This window comes from Acanthochromis polyacanthus, chromosome 9 (genome assembly GCF_021347895.1).
Source record: "Acanthochromis polyacanthus isolate Apoly-LR-REF ecotype Palm Island chromosome 9, KAUST_Apoly_ChrSc, whole genome shotgun sequence".
Lineage (NCBI taxonomy): Eukaryota > Metazoa > Chordata > Actinopteri > Pomacentridae > Acanthochromis > Acanthochromis polyacanthus.
This window is the reverse complement of record NC_067121.1, coordinates 19,674,092-19,691,987: the sequence shown is the minus strand read 5'-3', so window position 1 is coordinate 19,691,987 and position 17,896 is coordinate 19,674,092.

Here is a 17,896-nt window from a genome sequence, read left to right as displayed (position 1 = left end):
TTCGTCCCCTCAAGTTTAAACAGTGTTTTCTTGGCCATGTTGTTGTTACTGAAAAAAGTAAAAATGCAAAAACGTTTCTTTAGGGTTAGCCATTGTTTTGGTTAGGGTTTGGTTAAGGTTAGGGTTAGGGTTAGGGGTTAGATATGAATGGGAGTCAATGGTAAGTCCCCACAATGATAGAAAAACATAATATGTGTGTGCGTGTGTGTGATGTGTGTACGTGTTTATCAAAAACGTTTCTTTAGGGTTACGCATTGTTTTGGTGTTGGTTAGGGGTTAGGTATGAATGGTATGTCCCCACGGGGATATAAGAACCAGACGTGTGTGTGTGTGTGTGTGTGTGTGTGTGTGTGTGTGTGTGTGTGTGTGTGTGTGTGTGTGTGTGTGTGTGTGTGTGTGTGTGTGTGTGTGTGTGTGTGTGTGTGTGTGTGTGTGTGTGTGTGTGTGTGTGTGTGTGTGTGTGTGTGTGTCAGAAAAATCTGGTCATCATTTCACTGACAGATCTTAGGCGACATGACACAGAGTACCTGATGAAATAAGCAGAGCTCTCAGCTGTCAGTTTTGAACAGGCAGGTTGGATGTGAAATTTGGGGAAGAACCGGTAGAGCAGAGAAGTCGGGAGTGAAAAGAAGAAAAGAAGAGACGCAGAATGAGTGGATGAAGAAAGTAAGGACATCAGATTGAGGAGTGGACAGGTGGTTTCTCCTCTGAGTGAAATAGAGCTGTGTGAAAGGAAAGTTCTGCAGTTGACGTCGAACACTCTTGTTTAGATTCTCGTATCTGTAGTCAGTTCTTTTGACATTTGCATTACTGGATAAAAAGATTATCCTGTGGAAAGTTGATGTAAAAGCCATCAAGCAGCTGTGCAAAGCTGCACTCAGGAATAGTGATGGTGTGAGATAAATGCAGCATGCTGGCATGCTCACAATAGCAACAAGAAAAGCACTCAGAGAGCACAGTACTCCACCAAGGCTGATCAGCTGTATTGTTTCCAGTGGCTGAAATCTTAAAAAAAAAATCACTGTAGAAGAAATCACAACAACATAGAATATGTCTATTTAATATAGATGTACCCACAAACAAAATGACCTTGCGTTGAGCACAAGTGTGTGTTACACATGTGTACTTTATGTATAGATACTGACCTAAATACATCGCCACTGGCAGGAATTGTTGGGACTTGGAAACACCCCAACAATTTAATCAGCTATTCCTTGTATCATTTCCAATGTGTAAGTACCAATAAGCACGCAATGGTCGATTTGTAGTAGGATCCCAATCATATGATCGTCAGCAGGCAGCTGATGTTGTGTTCACTTGAAGTCATAGTTACAGTGACACCGTGTCGTTATCTCACAGTAATACAAAAATCTTTAACAAAACTGTGGATCCAGACTATAAGATGCATCACTGCCAAAATTTAATCAACTGGTCCTTGTGTTATTTCTGACCTTCAAGGAAAATTTCATCCAAATCTGTTAATCCGTTGCTAGCAGACAGACAGACAGACAGATGGACAAACATCCACCGATCATCACAAAACTCCACCAAGGACCGGGGAAGCATGAGGGGTGTAGGTTTGACATAACCTGACTTTCTTTTTGTAAACGAGCTAGACAAAACCTAAAGTCCCAGACAGAGATAACGGGTATTAGGACTGTTGTTACTTTTTTTCATCAGGCTCTGCATTTGCTCCCATAAAAGAGTGTGTTTGATGTGTAATGAATTAACTGCATGATGCCTGTTTCAATCAAGAGGAACAGGTTGTTATAATTTAGTGCTCTGAAGAACATAAACATTTGTTAGAACAAAAAGGAATGCCCTTTCTGCAAATGATGCAAGACAATAATGCTGATAAAAAACTATTAATCCTTCAAGTTAATGTATTTATTTTACCACTTGTGACAGCTGCACAACAGCTGCAGTCTTGACCTTTAAATGTCGTATATTTAAAAATAATACAAAACAAATGAATTTTGGTGTGACATTGTCTTATAATGAAGGATTAGTAGAAATAATGTTAGTTTTTGGCCAAGTCAAAGACAAATGGATATTATTGACTTAATATTCTGTGGGATAAATACCAATTGACCTGCTAATCTGCAAAAACAGCAGTGTAAAATAGACTTTACGGCAAATGCATTAAAACACGTATTACAGATTTACTGTACGATCAACTAATGCATGCATGTTCCTGTGGAAGTGTGCTTAAAACAAGTGGTTGCATTGAGAGTTGCCTGCATGGTGAAATACATGAACTAACTTAAATAATTAACAATTTTCAAAGGGATAAAATGTTTCAATTCCTCATAGCTCTCTCATTACAACAATCAGTTCCTCTTGACTGGAGTAAGCAGCTTGTCTCGGGTCAGTTTTGAATAGAAGAAGAAGAGTCACATGATGAGTCAAATCCTTCTTAGGATTCGTTGAGGCAGCTACCTCAAAGAAAGTCTGACCATGTCAAATTTTCCCTGTAGTGCACTCCTCTGTAGAATCTGTAACTTTGTCATGATGAAGTCCTTCTCACATTGTACACTGTTGTTACAGTGTCTGTATAAAGATGTTAACTTGGCCAACTTAAACCACACATGCTTTTATTACCTGGTCTGTCAAAAGTTTTTCTCTTTATTACTAATAATGTACATAATAATAGCAACTATCCATCCATCCAAGTATCCATCATCTATACACCACTTAATCCTCATTAGGGTTGCGGCGGAGATGATTTAGGGTGAGACAAACAACCACACTCACATTCACACCTACTGACATTTTAGAATTACCAACTAACCTCGGCATGTCTTTGGATCAGTGGTTAGCACTTTCGACTTGCAGCTAGAAGATCCCTGGTTCACATCCCAGCCTTCCTGGGATCATTATGCGTGGAGTTTGCATGTTCTCCCTGTGCATGCGTGGGTTTTCTCTGGGTACTCTGGCTTCCTCCCACAGTCCAAAAACATGCTGAAGTTAACTGGTGATTCGAAACTGTCCCAAGGTGTGAATGTGAGTGTAATTGTGTGTCTGTATATGTAGCCCTGTGACAGACTGATGACCTGTCCAGGGTGGCCCTTGTCTTCACCCTAAGTCAGCTGGGATAGACTCCAGCCCCCCTACGACCCTAATGAGGATTAAGCGGTGTACACATAGATAACGGATGGACGGATGTCTTCGGACTGTGGGGAGGAGCCGGAGCACCCAGAGAAAACCCCAGGCCCAGGCCGGGACACGAACTGGGGATCTTCTAGCTGCAAGGCAACAGTGCTAACCACCGAGACACTGCGCAGCCCTATAGCAACAATCATTTTTTGTTATTTAAATATCTCTGCTTGGGCTTGAGGGTAAAACAGGACAAAGTTAAGTGAAAGCTGAGAGTTCATTTTATTCAGAGCTCATGACTTTTGAGAGGTGAGGTTTAGATGTGCAGCCACAGCCAGTCCTGTCCTAACCATCTGCTGTGCTCTGAGGGCCGGGCCGCTGTCAGCACATTGTGCCCCGACTGCCCTCCTGTCCATATCACACACACACACGCACACACTGAAACCCACTTCCTCTCCTCTCTTTCTCTTTCCTACCTCTTCCTCTTCTCTTGTTGTCACTCCAGCTGGTGGTTTTCGGTGAGGGCTGTCAGATGCTGAGCTCCCTGATGCGGAGGCGAGGAGTGAGGAGAAGAGGACGAATGGATGAATAAAAGATCACAGGCTAGCTATCGCCCTATTCTGTTCTCTGATGAACAAAAAAAAAAAAAATTGTGACGCAGATGCACATGAAATGAAAAATGCCAGTGTTCCGAGACTGTGTCAGAGAAGAAAAGGATAAGCGAGAACAAGAAACTGAATACATGTGGTTTCAAAAAACATCACAATACTTCAAATTATTTAAATTCCCTTTGAGAGGAGAGGCATTAAAATGGTGATGACTTTTTTGTAGAATTTTGGCATCTTTGGTGCTTAGCGATCATTGTCCACAGATCACTTGGAAAGCAGTCACTGGCCTCTCTGACAGCCTGTCCTTGGATTTCTGCTGATTATATCTGACTTTTAAAATTAACAAACAGAGCTCGTTTTTTGTTTAGTTCAGTAACTGTATGTCACAATACCCCTTCATTGCATTCCTCACAGCTGTTCTGCCATTGGAAAGTTGAAGTTCCAATGAAAACTCTGGCAAAGAGCAAACTGGGATAAGCCAGTACATTTCATTTTGTGGCGCTTGTTTGGACTGTTTTATGAATTCTGGTTCAAGTTGTACGAGAATCTGTCTAATCTAATTAAACAGTAACTTTTAAGAAAAACCTTGCATTTGATTTGTAGGTTTTATTTTTATAAAATTTTTCAAGTTTACAAAAGCTGGTGATTCTACTTTAGGTTCATTATTTAGGTCACCCTGAGTGATGGTGGTATACAAGACATTACTGCACTGTTTCTAAAATAATTACTAATATATGGTTTTGTTCATGTATGTTGTTGATTTTGACATCATATTGGGAGCACATCTCCTTTTTGACGTCAACAAAAACTGTGGAAGCTTGCAAGGCAGAGTCCAGCATCAACAGAGTGGTTTGTGTGTCTGCAGCAGAGAAGGCAGTTGTATGACTAGATTTATAGGACCTTTGTTTTTCATTAACTGTTTTTTAAAATCAGATAACATGGCAAGCATTTGTTTCAAATGAGAGCTACATTTTCCAGTTCAAAGAGACTGGCAAGAGAAAGAACTATGTATAGTTTTGGGTGGAATAGACCTTTAAACTCATTACTTGTTTTTTTAGAAAGTAGTATTTGGATAAAATAAGCCGTTAAAGCCATAACTTGTTCTTTAGAAAGTTGTATTTGTGCAGAGCACGCCCTCACAATTGCAAATACTAGGACAGAAAGCAGTATTTTAGGTCCAAAAACAACAGTAAAATCTGTTAGTCATGTACTTTAGCCGCCATCGAGTTTTGCAGGTGGCATAAACAAAGGTAGAAGTGCAGCTCTACAACTGCAGACACATGACATTGGAGAAACCTGGCTGAAAAAGGAAGACTGATGTATCAAGAATAGCAGTTCTTCGAATGGTCATTTGAGGCTGGCTCAAAAAGCACGTCAGTCTCCATAGACCTACAGCTACATGTTACAATGTTCAACTTTCTAGCTGAAAAATATAAATGAATAGCAGGACTAAGTTAGGCTCCAATGGTTTTTGGGATAACGTACTGAGAACAAGGTGCTGGCTGACTGTGCTCCATCAACCTGAGGCTGGGCTAACATTGTCGACTCAGTGGAGCCGCAAATGTTGCATTACGCTGGTGTGCTTTTCAATACTTACAGCTGTTTCCACCAGTATTGCCCCACTGTAACCATAATTGAAAAGATTTATATATGCTTAGGACCAGCAAATGGCGTGACTTAGAAAACACTGGCAGAAGCTGTGATTCTATTGTTGTTTGTCCGGTTTTCCTCCAGTACTCCTGTGTTGGTATCAGCGGTGAACTTGGTGTTAATGTCTTTAGACTGAGAAGGTGGTCCAGTTTTTATATAATCACATCAAGCAGTACCACACATCACTCCAATAGGCAACAAGGCCTCCATATGTGAGGTCTCCATCATCACCACCTAATCAGCAATTCAGTTTGTTGACAACTAAATTGGACATCAATTTTTGTCAATAACAGTAATTGTCCTTCACACCTATATTGAGCAGAGTTGTTGTATCCGTCCATATACCCATTATCTACTTATCGCTTGATCCTCCTTTTGATCCTCCTTAGGGTCGCAGAGGTCCTGGAGTCTATTCCAGCTGACTTAGGGTGAAGGCAGAAGACACCCTGGACAGGTCACCAGTCTGTCACAGAGTTACACATAAAGACAAGCAATCACACTCACATTCACACCTACGGACAATTTAGAATCGTCAGTGAACCTCAGCATACTTTTGGACTGTGGTAGGAAGCTGGAGTACCCATAAAAATCCGCAGGGAGAACATGCAAACTCCATGCAGAAAGACTGTGGGAACTCAGGGACATAAACTGGGGCTCTTCAAGCTGCAAGGCGGCAGTACCAACCACCGATTCACTGTGCAGCCCAGAGTTGTTGTTGCATTGTAACTGAAAATGAGTGAGACCCTACAGGGTAAAATGTTGAACTTGGCCTGTGTTTATCTAACCCCCTAATCCAACTAACTATCTTTTTCAGAAATTTGACTGTAACCAATATTATATGGACAATAGCTGTGAAAGAAATCCTCCTCAGTGATTATCTGCAGCTCTTAGTGGCATTTTACGATGTTTCATTTCATTGTTCTTCATCCCATTGTTACAGGTAGAAACTCACTGTTCTGGCTACCCAAAGTAGGAATGCAAGCAGACAAGGCTGACAGCTTGTGACATTAGTGGAGCATTTACTAAATGAAGAGAGAAATATTGAGAATTAATGTTCACCAAAAGCAGCTAAAGTACAGTTAATACATTAAGATGAAATGAAACACACCATATATGTAACTTGCACATAACACACAACTTTCTAGTTCAGCTAAACCAAATATTGTTGTTGACTACCAAAGCTCATGATGTGAAATTTGCTTATTTCGTCTTTGGCTTAATCAGTACCTCGATGACGACTCCGACGTCAGCATCTTCTGGCACCACGAAAGTCTCGCAGTTCTTTAGCTGACTTGTGGTATGCTTTCCCACTTCACCTACAAAACCCTCTGTTCACATGAAACTATCCTCATGGGGGGAAAAAATCAAATTCTGTGAACACTGATGTTCACACAATTTGCACACAAGAGCTCAATTTGGAGGGTTCCTCTGTGTAAACACCCCCATCCTTCCCACCAGTACTCCCTTCTGAATAAAAGCGAAAGTAACTGTGTGCTTTTCCGCGCCCTGAGATCCACAGCGTTTCATCCCTGTGGCTGAACGTGGAGCTCGTTGTTGTAATTAGTGGGGTTAATATCCCGGGCAGCATCTCTAAATTAAATCTCTAACTCTGTGGCGATGCGGCTGAGTGATGCACCTGTTCACAGTAATTACAGATGCAGCCTGGGAGTGTGCTCGTAATGAGTTGGGATAGTCAAGGTTGAATCACTTTAAAGGCACATCCCGCCACTTTGCCAGTAACGTTTTTGTCCTGTGTACATGGAGATTGAAGTCATCTTCTCGCAAATGAAGCATTGAAGATAACCACGAGTTGGGTTGGGTTTGTTTTTTGTTTTTTTTTTTCTAGATGGACTACCATGAAATTTAGTTGGGAGAGTCACACAATGAGTTTCATTCCAGTGTTTCCTTGCTCCCAAAGTACTTCCACATAAAAACACCTGGATTTTAACAGAACAATAGGCTTCAAGAAGAAACTGCAACTTTTCAAACAGAACAGAGTAAAGACAGGATTCTTCTCTGTGGTACTAAAGTGTTTCAAAACACAAAAACAATTGTGACAGTAAAACTTGTTTAATATTGACCAATCACTCAGTGCCTCCCTCGACTCCCTCAGAATCAGATGGGTTTTTTTTTTCACAATTTGAATATTTGATGAATAAATTTAAAATTCTTACATTTATACTTATATGAACATATTCCAAGTTACAGACCCCTGAAACACATATTGATGTGTAGAAGTTACGTATTTTTTTTACTTTTTCTGGCATTTTGAGGACTAACAACTTTATAAATACATCACTTGGACATTTTCAGGATTGAAAAATACCATTGAGTACTTTTCTAATGTGGTCGTGTTTTAAAACGTACATGTGGAGCTTCTGTCTATGAAATCGAGAAAACATCATTAGTGTCCACATTTTATGTACCGGTAATCATCTGGAAATATCACATTGATCAAACTGGGCTGCACAGTGGCTCGGTGGTTAGCACTATCATCTTGCAGCTGAGAGATCTCCAGAACACGTGGTGGCCTGGGATCTTTCTGCATGGAGTTTGTATGTTCTCCCTGTGCATGTGCGGGTTTTCTCCGGGTTCTCCAGCTTCCTCTTACAGTCCAAAAACATGCTGAGGTTCTCTGATGATTCTAAATTGTCCGTAGGTGTGAATGTGAATGTGATTGTTTGTCTCTATGTGTAGCCCTGTGATAGATTGGTGATCTGTCCAGAGTGTCCCCTGACTTCTCCCTAAGTCAGCTGGAATAGACTCCAGCCCCCTGCGACCCAAATGAGGATTGAGCGATGTGTAGATCATGGATGGATGGACATTGATCAAACATATTTGGAGCATTTACTGCTTGTTTGAGATTCTTTCCAATTGTCTTTGGTCGTGTTCCAGTGGCATGTTAACATCGTCGTCACCAGTGATGTTTTGTCACAGTGCTTGTTAGCTTTTCACATTGTACTTCCAGATTGACTTTATGGCTAGAACATTGTTTATAACCAGCCACCTATCCCACAAGGCCATCGTTACATTGATTGTAATTTTATCTGAAAAGCACTTTTTAAGTTTTCTATGGTGAATTATCAAAAAACTTGCTCGTTTCTATGATTTTCTGTCACAGACATTAGACATGCGTTTGTTATTGAAACTATGATGCATTTAACGATAATTTGCTCAAAGTTCGTTATGGAAATAATTGTGCTGGAAAAAAAAGAAATTGTAGCTTCAGATTATGAAAATTGGTGTGGATGGTAAATTGATTTAGGTGTAGCTCAAAGATATGTTCCAGTCATGAGAATTTCATGCAGATGTCTTGTGTACTTCTGTAGTTACCAGAGCTAAAAATAAAAAATAAAAAAAAATGCTGGAAAAAGTAACAGGACTTAACAAGAGCAAAATTCAGAACCACCCCTATTTACTTTAAGAGTATGTAACTCTGAAAATACTCTTGTATGATTGTGAATTTTGCACTGCTTCACTGAATATATTAAAGTTATTTTACATTTAAAAATAAGCTGATTGGAAGAGGTTTAAGTGGGATTAATACTTATTTTTTTTCCGATTTGGTTGATTTTATATGGAGTGATGTGCTAAATTTACAAAGACGTGACATTTAGTGACACATGGAGGTCAGAAGCGCTTAGAGCAGCAGAAGTAAATTTAGATGGAAAAGCAACATTCCTTCCATGCCAAAATCTGAAAATGTTTATGTTTAATTTATACAATTTTATTCTTACTTTTCATGTAGCAGTAAAGAAATAACTACTTGAAATTCAGAACAAGGAATTTAACAGACTATCAGCTGCAGCAACACGAATCTGCAGTGTTTTATTGTTAGTGATTGCCTGGACTGTGTCCATTTACCTGCAGCAGCTTCAAGTCTTAGAGAGGGACTCTTCAATGTAGATGTCACTCTTTTTGTTTCGGTATTTCAATGAATGTCATTGCATCATAAAGGCCCTGAAGTCCTCTCTAATGTATCCTTCACTCTCAGGCCTCCTCTGACAATTTTCTCTAACCCTTTGAGGCTGGCTCACTGCGTAAGTATGTGCTTAGGCAAGACGGCCTTCTGCACTAATTGAAGTCAATGACACAAGCTGCAGGGGCGCGCGAACAAATTGTGTCTCCATGGAAACACATGCTGGCAAGTGTGTCCACTGAGGAGCCTGCAGTGCTACATTGGAATTGCTGTATAGACTCGTCTGGAGCCCTTCACCAAGAGATGGGATGAAAATGAGCCCCAGACACAGAGAAGGAGACACAGAGGGGAGGACTGGTGGTGTCTCAGTGCATGTGATAAAACCACATATCACGTGTCCCTCCTGGAAATGAGTTCAGACATCAAACATGTGATTCAGATTGAGATTCATGGTGCACAACAAATAAAATATATTTGGCAGATGAAAAACAATATATGGAGAGATAAGCAACAAACTGAGAGATGAATCCACAAAAAAAGATCTTCAAAATCTCTCAAAGGTACACCGACACCAGATTTAATTCTAATTTATCAGGAGACCACAAAATCAAAGTAACCAGGGAGCAGGATTCATTTTTGGGATGTTTCTGGTTATCAGTCCCTTTCTGTCTTTATTATTTCCTGTGTGTTTTCTTACACATTTTTACTGACAACTAATAACTAAATGTACATAAAATGGTTTGAAAATGTAATATACTATCAGTCATAACTTGCGTTCACTTTTTTTGCAAGGAGAAAACATATGAAGTTCATTGGTGTGAGCAAACCAGTAGGGTTTCATCACATGTGCTATTCCAGCTTTATAACTCTACTTATTCTGCACTTTAACGTTTGCTAAATGAGGCATTTTCTATCTGAAAAGTGTTCTGAAAAAAGAGTTCACAATGTTGGACAAAAACCTGTTTTTGAGTGTTGCTATTAAACCTGCAGCACCAAGCGATTACTCTATCACAATCTTCCACTGGAAGGAAAACTGTTTTATTTTGCTTCACATTCAATAAATAATGACGAGAGTGATGGGCTGGTGACCTCCCCTGACACACACAATGCATGCTGGGATATGCTCTAGCCCTTTACAGACAACACGTTGCTTAAAAAAAACTCCACTGACCAGCATTCGGACTGAAAATTTCTATGTATTTCTAATCTGCACATATTGTAATGACTACCTCCAGGTTATTTAAAAAAAACAAAACACTTGGCTCATCACAAATCAGGAGTGTCACTGTAAGTGTTGTGGAAGTCCAGCGAGGTCGAGACAGGATGAGGAGGCAGACACAGAGACTCAGATGACGTAGGTTGCGAGTAAGGCTTACTGATATCAGGAGAAGTGACACCAACAGAGCAGCAGTACATACAAGCAATGCTAGCATCAGTTCTCAGGATTCTCTTTGATCTTTGAGTATATATTGTAGCTGGGAGAGGGATCAGATTAGACTACAGACCAATATGAAGACAGCTAGTCTGCTTAGTCATTTCAGCATAGAACATATCTAAAGTTAACCAGAGCAGAGAGTCCTGGCATATCTTTCTCCTGCAGTCTGTCAGGAAGGCCATTATGACCTTAGAAAAGGGAAAGAGTCATTTATCCTTCACGGTAAGCATATAGATGTACTGAGGAAATCCATCAAGCGATTTTAATCAAAACGCAGATTTGCCCACTAAACATTAGCAAACATTTTCATTGTCTCTACAAAAAGCAGAGTGATCACTTGTATTCAAACCTGCTGCATCGGTGCCCAAATATTTCCTCTTTTCTCTGTCTTCACCTTGACTGCCTCTGAGGATGGACAAAAGTCTAACACGTTCAGTCTTTGAAAAGTACAGTTATCACTTTGTGCCACTTGAGGCCGCCAAGTGTAAAGTCAGCCGGGATATTTCATTTTATGCTAATATAGCCCCCGATAGACTGCAGACAAAGAGTGATGAAAAGAGCGAGCAGTTAGATTTATGCTTCATTATCATTTCTAAGGCTAGACAGTGCTGAAAAAGCAAAACAGTAAAACTTGCTGTTTTGTTCTCTTGCAATAATGTCCTAACAGGAATCGCGCACCAGGGTTTTGCAGCTCTTCTGCTGCCCGTTGTGCAGAGACACTGCTCTTATTGAAGTCCTACACAGAGATGTGGGTGTCATGGCCTCTGCACTGCATCTCAGCCAAAATGACCGTCAGCTCTCCTCTCTGTGTGCAGACATGTGCGGCTGTTTCTGTACGAGAATCTGTGTCCCTTCAGCTTCAGACACCATCTTGTCTTATGTTACTTTAAAAATAACATCTCTGATCTTTTGAGATGTTGTGGGCAGAGGTTGCTCTAACACTGTTGCCATGGAAACAGTGGCCATCAAGCTACCATTTCACTGTCTACCTCCAGATAGAAGAAAGGCTGTAATGAACAACTATGCCCCCCTCTTCCTCCTCCTCCTCCTGCCTCTGCTCCTTTACATCTATATGTGATTTAAGGTGGTGGGGAACTGTGGGTGGATCAATGTTAGAAAGAGAGGAATAAATACGGCTCCCAGGCAGGCATTCACTCATATAAATACTGCATGTAAGCACAGACACACATATAGGGCATTTTTCTTAAGCTCTCTTCATGAATCTGTTTCTGTTAATGATCACCCTGCTGGATCTATATCCCAGGCCTCCTGTAATTCTTGCGCATTCATCAAAACAACTCCGACAAGCCTGGCTGAGATGCTGCAGGGTAGTAAATAGAGAAACAAAACTCCAGACGTGATGGCTCATACAGCGCCCGAGGGGGATAAAAACATCACTGCTTCTACTGATACCTACAGAACTACAGATTCAGATGAGGCAGAAGCTGGTTGCACTCCTCTGAAAAATGCAGAAATTATCATTTATTCCACGACCACTGCAGGGTAAATGCAGCGTGATGAGGTCATCGTCAGTATTTATATAATTTCTTCTGAATGTTACTTTTTTGTATTTCCATCTTATGGAACTTTATATTACGCTTTAGAGGAAGAGTGTGCACTTGTTATCCTATAAGAATCTACATTAATAAGCCTCATATTAAATCTGCCTTTTAAACTTTTTGAATTCTCAGACACCATAAATAAACTGTCCAGTTCAGGTGCTTCAGATGTCTATGATTTAAAGATGGTTTTCTTTAAAGCTCCAGGAAAGAACTTCTGCAGAGATCCACATTCGTAGCTGCTGCAGCCTCGTCAGTCTCCGTCGCTATGGTTGCTCCCTTCCTCACATCTGTCAAACCAATCATTGCTAGATGACGTACAGGCGTCACTACCAGTGCATGAATGCGGGAATGTCAGCACAGAAACCAGATTTGAAACACCAGTACACAACACAATACTGAGTGATTTAAAGGGCATTTACAGGTGTCAACATGTGCTGGATGCTCATTTATAAAGCTTCACACTCCAGCTTTAAATTACTATAAATGCCCAGAGAGGTAAGAAAGACAAGTAAAAAGATTTGCATTTCTTTAAACCAATCACAGTTGAAGCAATGCTAAGGATGCAGTGACGGTGTTTTCCTGCAAAGCAGCGACAGGTGGAATTGTTCTGATGAAACGTTTGCAGATGCAATAGAATGAGATTGATGTTGTTGCGCTATATGAATTTGTATTTAGTTTTGTTTATATTTGTATTTATTGTTTTTATGTTTTTTTTTAAATAATATGTTGAATATTGGTCACATCCTGTGGGGAGACGAGTTAACTACGGTTATGGTTATGAGCTTTTTAGTATGTCCATTAGGGAGGAGGATTAATAATCACCGGAAGTGTGGTCAGTATTTTATTTTGAAAAGCGGTGCATTGCTTCCTCTTTTTATGGCGACTCCTCGTGGGAAGGTATGTGTTTTTGTCACTCTTTGTGTTTTCTTGTTTTTTTTCTTCCTTAATGGAACGTTTTGTTTAGTTAATATAGTCTGTGTTTTTGTCAAGCTGTTTATAACATTGGGTGTTTTGTTCTGCTTGCTTCTCTTTTTATGGCGACTCCTCATGGGAAGGAAAATAAATGTCCCGTTCGAAGCTACCATCCTCGTGTTGTTTAATACGAAATTCAAGCACAACGCAGAACACGATTCACTACACAGACACTGTCATTAAAATCCTGATGATTCAGTGAAACAAAGTAGCAGGGCTGCTTCGGAAAATTCATAGTGTCGAAGGTTGTTGTTTCTGTAGCGAAAAGGGATTTTGAAAATGGCAGAAGGGGAGTACAAAGCTGCGTGAAATGCCAATGGCAAGATCATACCCTCAGGCTACACCTGATGAGTCACACTTGTGAAAAGATGAACAAATACATAAATGTAATAGAAGTTTTTCGAGAAGAAAAGTAGAACTTTGCTTTTTCCTCCCCCACTTCCAACTGTTGCTGGTTCCTGGCTGGCCGGCAGACAGAAAGGAGTTGAAATGAACAACGAGGATGTAGTGTTTTAATCATTAAGCCTTATGCGGATTTTGTTGCTTTTGGACAGATCCAGGTCCTTGTTTGTCTTCTTTATGCAAAGCTAAGCTAAATGAACTGGCTGCTGGGTGTAGCTTCATATTTAACGTACAGACATGAAGCAAAAATGTGAATCTTCTCATCTATCTGTTTGCAAAAAATAGATAAGCATAATCCCCAAAATGTATCTTTTGATGACAGTACTGTTAGGGTTTAAAATAGGTACATTGTGAATGCAAGACTTCTTGTACTACCGTAAAACGGTAAAGCGGTTTTGTATTGTCAACACAAACCCGCATCCTGCTCAACATAAAAACCGCAGAATTACATTTAAAACATTTTTCCGGAAAAATGTCCCTTATTACCCCGCTGTCCCTTATAGCCCTGTTTTACGGGACTACTTTTAGTTAGATATCAGTGCAGATCTTTAAAACCTCTCCCACAATTGAGCTTTAGGTTTGTTTACTGAAGGACTTCAGAGGTGAAAGAGAGCAAGCTCATGTTCGCCTGGGCTACATGTGTTCATGTACATTATACGCATTAGCCAAAAGGAAGACAGGGATCAGGGGAAACTGAGGGAAGCAGAAAGTGAAAAAGTAAAATGAAACAAAGACAGAGGAGTCCAACAGAGGAAACAAGACGTGCTGCTGTGTGGGGAAAGTGTCTGACAGGCGTGCAGCTTGTGATGGAGGGTCCCAGTGCAGCAGGAGCTGAAAGCGTTTGGGTGAAACTATGTTTGACAGGAGCAAACTGTCTGAGAGGGGCCAACATGACCTGCCATTACCGCTACAGGGGGGCTGGGAAGCCTGAGGAGAAAAATTGAGAGAAGAAACACACACACACAAAAACACAGTGAGCAAACAGATGGAGGCACACTCACAAAGACACACCAGCCTGCCGGTGTGGGTAACCTCGCATGCACACAGACATGCACGGGCTGCAGGGACACAGCGGCATGTTCCTATCAGCACTGCGCTCTCTGCACAAAGAGAAGCTGCCAACTCACCTACAACCATCTTTATTCAGTTATGATAATGCAGTGTCACACAGGTGCAGATTATGTTGAGGTGTCCGAGGGGAAGGCCTTTAATAGAGGATGAGAGCTCTCAAAGCAAGAGTGCTGCTGTGGACAGCGGGTTGTCTGAGACTTCATCTGCTGTGATTTGGACAGGCTTAAGTGTATTGTACTCGAAGTTACATGTCAGAGTCACATGGAACCACCTCACAGCTAAAACCGCGTCTGTGTTTACAATAAAGGAGCTACACAGTGGCTCGGTGGTTAGCACTGTCGAAATACAAAAACATGCTCAGGCTAATTGGTGATTCTAGATTGTCTGTAGGTGTGAATGTGAGTGCAATTGTTTGTCTCTATGTGTAGCCTTGTAACAGACTGGTGATCTGTCCAGGGTGTCCCTTGCCTTCACTCTAAGTCAGCTGGGATGGGCTCCTGCCCCCTCGTGACCCTAATGAGGATTAAACAGTGTATAGATAATGGTGGCAGGGCAACAACAGGGCAAAGCGTATATTTCTCTTTGTAGATTAGTCCACATATTCTTAACACGTTTTATTTTCATTCCAGTATGTTGATGAAACAGACATTGTACTTGGTGTATGTTAAGAAATCTGCATGTTAAGACGAAATCACGGTGTTACTGCATGACCTCCTCGCCACTGCCATGTCGGTACTCTCGGCAATAATAAAAGCAATGTGACGCACAATCTGAAGTGTATCTGTATCTATGCACAGACCTGGACTAATAACTGAGCGTAATGGGCAAGTGACCAGGGGCCAAAAGACTCCAGGAAACCTCAGACGTTTGCTTTTCGGCAAAGCTTCAGATTTTCTGTGTGTCATATTTAAAAATATTCTAAATGAAAGCAGGATATTGACGGACATAAAGGCTTTAAAGTGACCCCACTGTGGAGGAGCATTCTGTATCAAACTGTTTTCAGACTTTCTGTTGCATATCTGTGAATTAACTGGGCTTTAATTAAAATACAGCAAACCTGAGACTATGAGATACTCAGAAGCATAAAAACCACACACAGACTGGTCTTTCTTGTGTTAACACAGCCACACACTCACAGTCAGACCCTGCTCCCTCACCGCACATCTAATCAGCTTCATGTCATCAAGAGAAATCTGCACTGTCTATTAAAGAAATGCAGAAATATACAGTACCACTCTAGTACTGCACCACTATTCGGGGCCTGTCTATATGTAACTGGCACCTGTTTCCTGTTGCATAAATGTATGATGCAAGAAACAAAGTTGCATTTTGCACATAAAAGATGAAAAAAGGCTTAAATATGGACCCAGCTTGTTTATTCTCTTTATTATTTCATATAGCAGTTCATCGCTGTGTTGACTATGGGTCAAGCCGAAGATGCTTATTTCATACTCGCCTTTTTACGCATATCTTCCTCACACTTCCCCTTACTTGGTTTACTAAACAATATTTAGCACAAGAACACGCATTGATGATTTTCATAAACGCAAACTGACAGCAATTGCCGTTTTCTGAATTGTAGTTATTTATTTCGTTATTACTGGTGCTTTTCTGTTCATCACATTGCATATTGAACGAATCACTTATTTGTTCCACAAGTGCGCAAATTTAAATAATCTAATGTAAGTCTGTGTCATTAACAGAATAATGAAATCCTAATACATTTTGAATTTTTATGCCTTTTTCATGCTCAATAGCTTTTTTTAGGAGTCTATAAAGGGAAGCCACCTTTTCTTTTAGATTTGTGATAATCCATTTTTTAACAGGTGTAATTATGTCATTAAGACCCTTTTAAGTAATGAGCAGACATTTTTATCTGCTCAAAGAGCCCATTACTTTACACAGTAGCACTCCAGCACCATAGACTGCTTTTAAGAAATGATTTACGACACTTCAACTGGCACAGACAAATGCAGCATGGCTGCCACTTCGTACTCTTTAATTCTTCTGTTAAATGTCTTACATCGTGTTTGAACTGCAGGAGGCTCCAACTAAGTGCACGACAAAGTGTTTCTCTTTTTTAAACATTGCTGCTGGAAAAAGGAAGCTGAACTTTGATGAAGCTGTCGGTTTCAGAAGAACTGCACGTTTGTGTTTAACTGTCAGATATACAATATCCAGAACAGAACAGGGGGAGGATTTAATGCAGATTATGAAAAGCGCTATGTAAGTGGGAAATTATATAAATACCATTTAAAGTGTGGAGTGCTTCATAAAAATGTGCATTTAATATATGTACGTGCAAAAATCCATTTTCATTACATGTGTGGAGTGTGTTCTGTTCTGGGGTGCATTTCCATTCAACACAACCACACACACGTGCTCTTATAAACAACCACCCCCACACATAAGTTCATAAATGTGCACAGCCACAGCGCAAATCACAGATTCAGTGAAGGCGGCAGGCAGGAGGAGAGAGGAGCAGGAGAGAGGGGAGTCGTAGAGAGGGAGGAGTGAGGAGGAGGGAGGCGGATGTGACATGATTTACAATGAGATCATTAACCTTGAGAAACACAATGGCCTCTGCGACATAAACACTGTCTCTCGGGCGGACACCTTCCAAGAACAATACCTTGCACACTTAAACGTTTAACTCGTGAATGCTCAGAAAAGCATGCAAGCAGGCAGGAGCGTATGAAACAGCTGTCACATATGAAAAAAATGTTTAAAACATAAGCTGTGAACCACAGGTTGAGAGTGAAGAGTGTCCACCTGAAGAAGGAACAACATACAAGCATGGTGTTTTTGAAATGAGGTATGGTATCCCACCATGCGCTGCAGAACTGAAAATTAGAAGCTGCACAAAATTAACAATAAAAAAAACTATGCTGGAGAAATATCTTAAAAACTGACTATAAAACATGTTGAAATCTATTTGTGGACTTACACTACCATTCAAAAGTTGGAGGTCATTTAGAAATGTCCTTTTTTTTCAATGAAGATCACATTAAATTAACTACAAATACAGCCCAGACATTATTAATGTGGTGAATGACTATTCTTGCTGGAAAGAGCTGATTTTTTAAATGCAATATCTACATAGGCCCATTTCCATCAACCATCACTCCTGTGTTTTAATGCTACATTGTGTTAGCTAATGGTGTTGAAAGGCTAACTGATG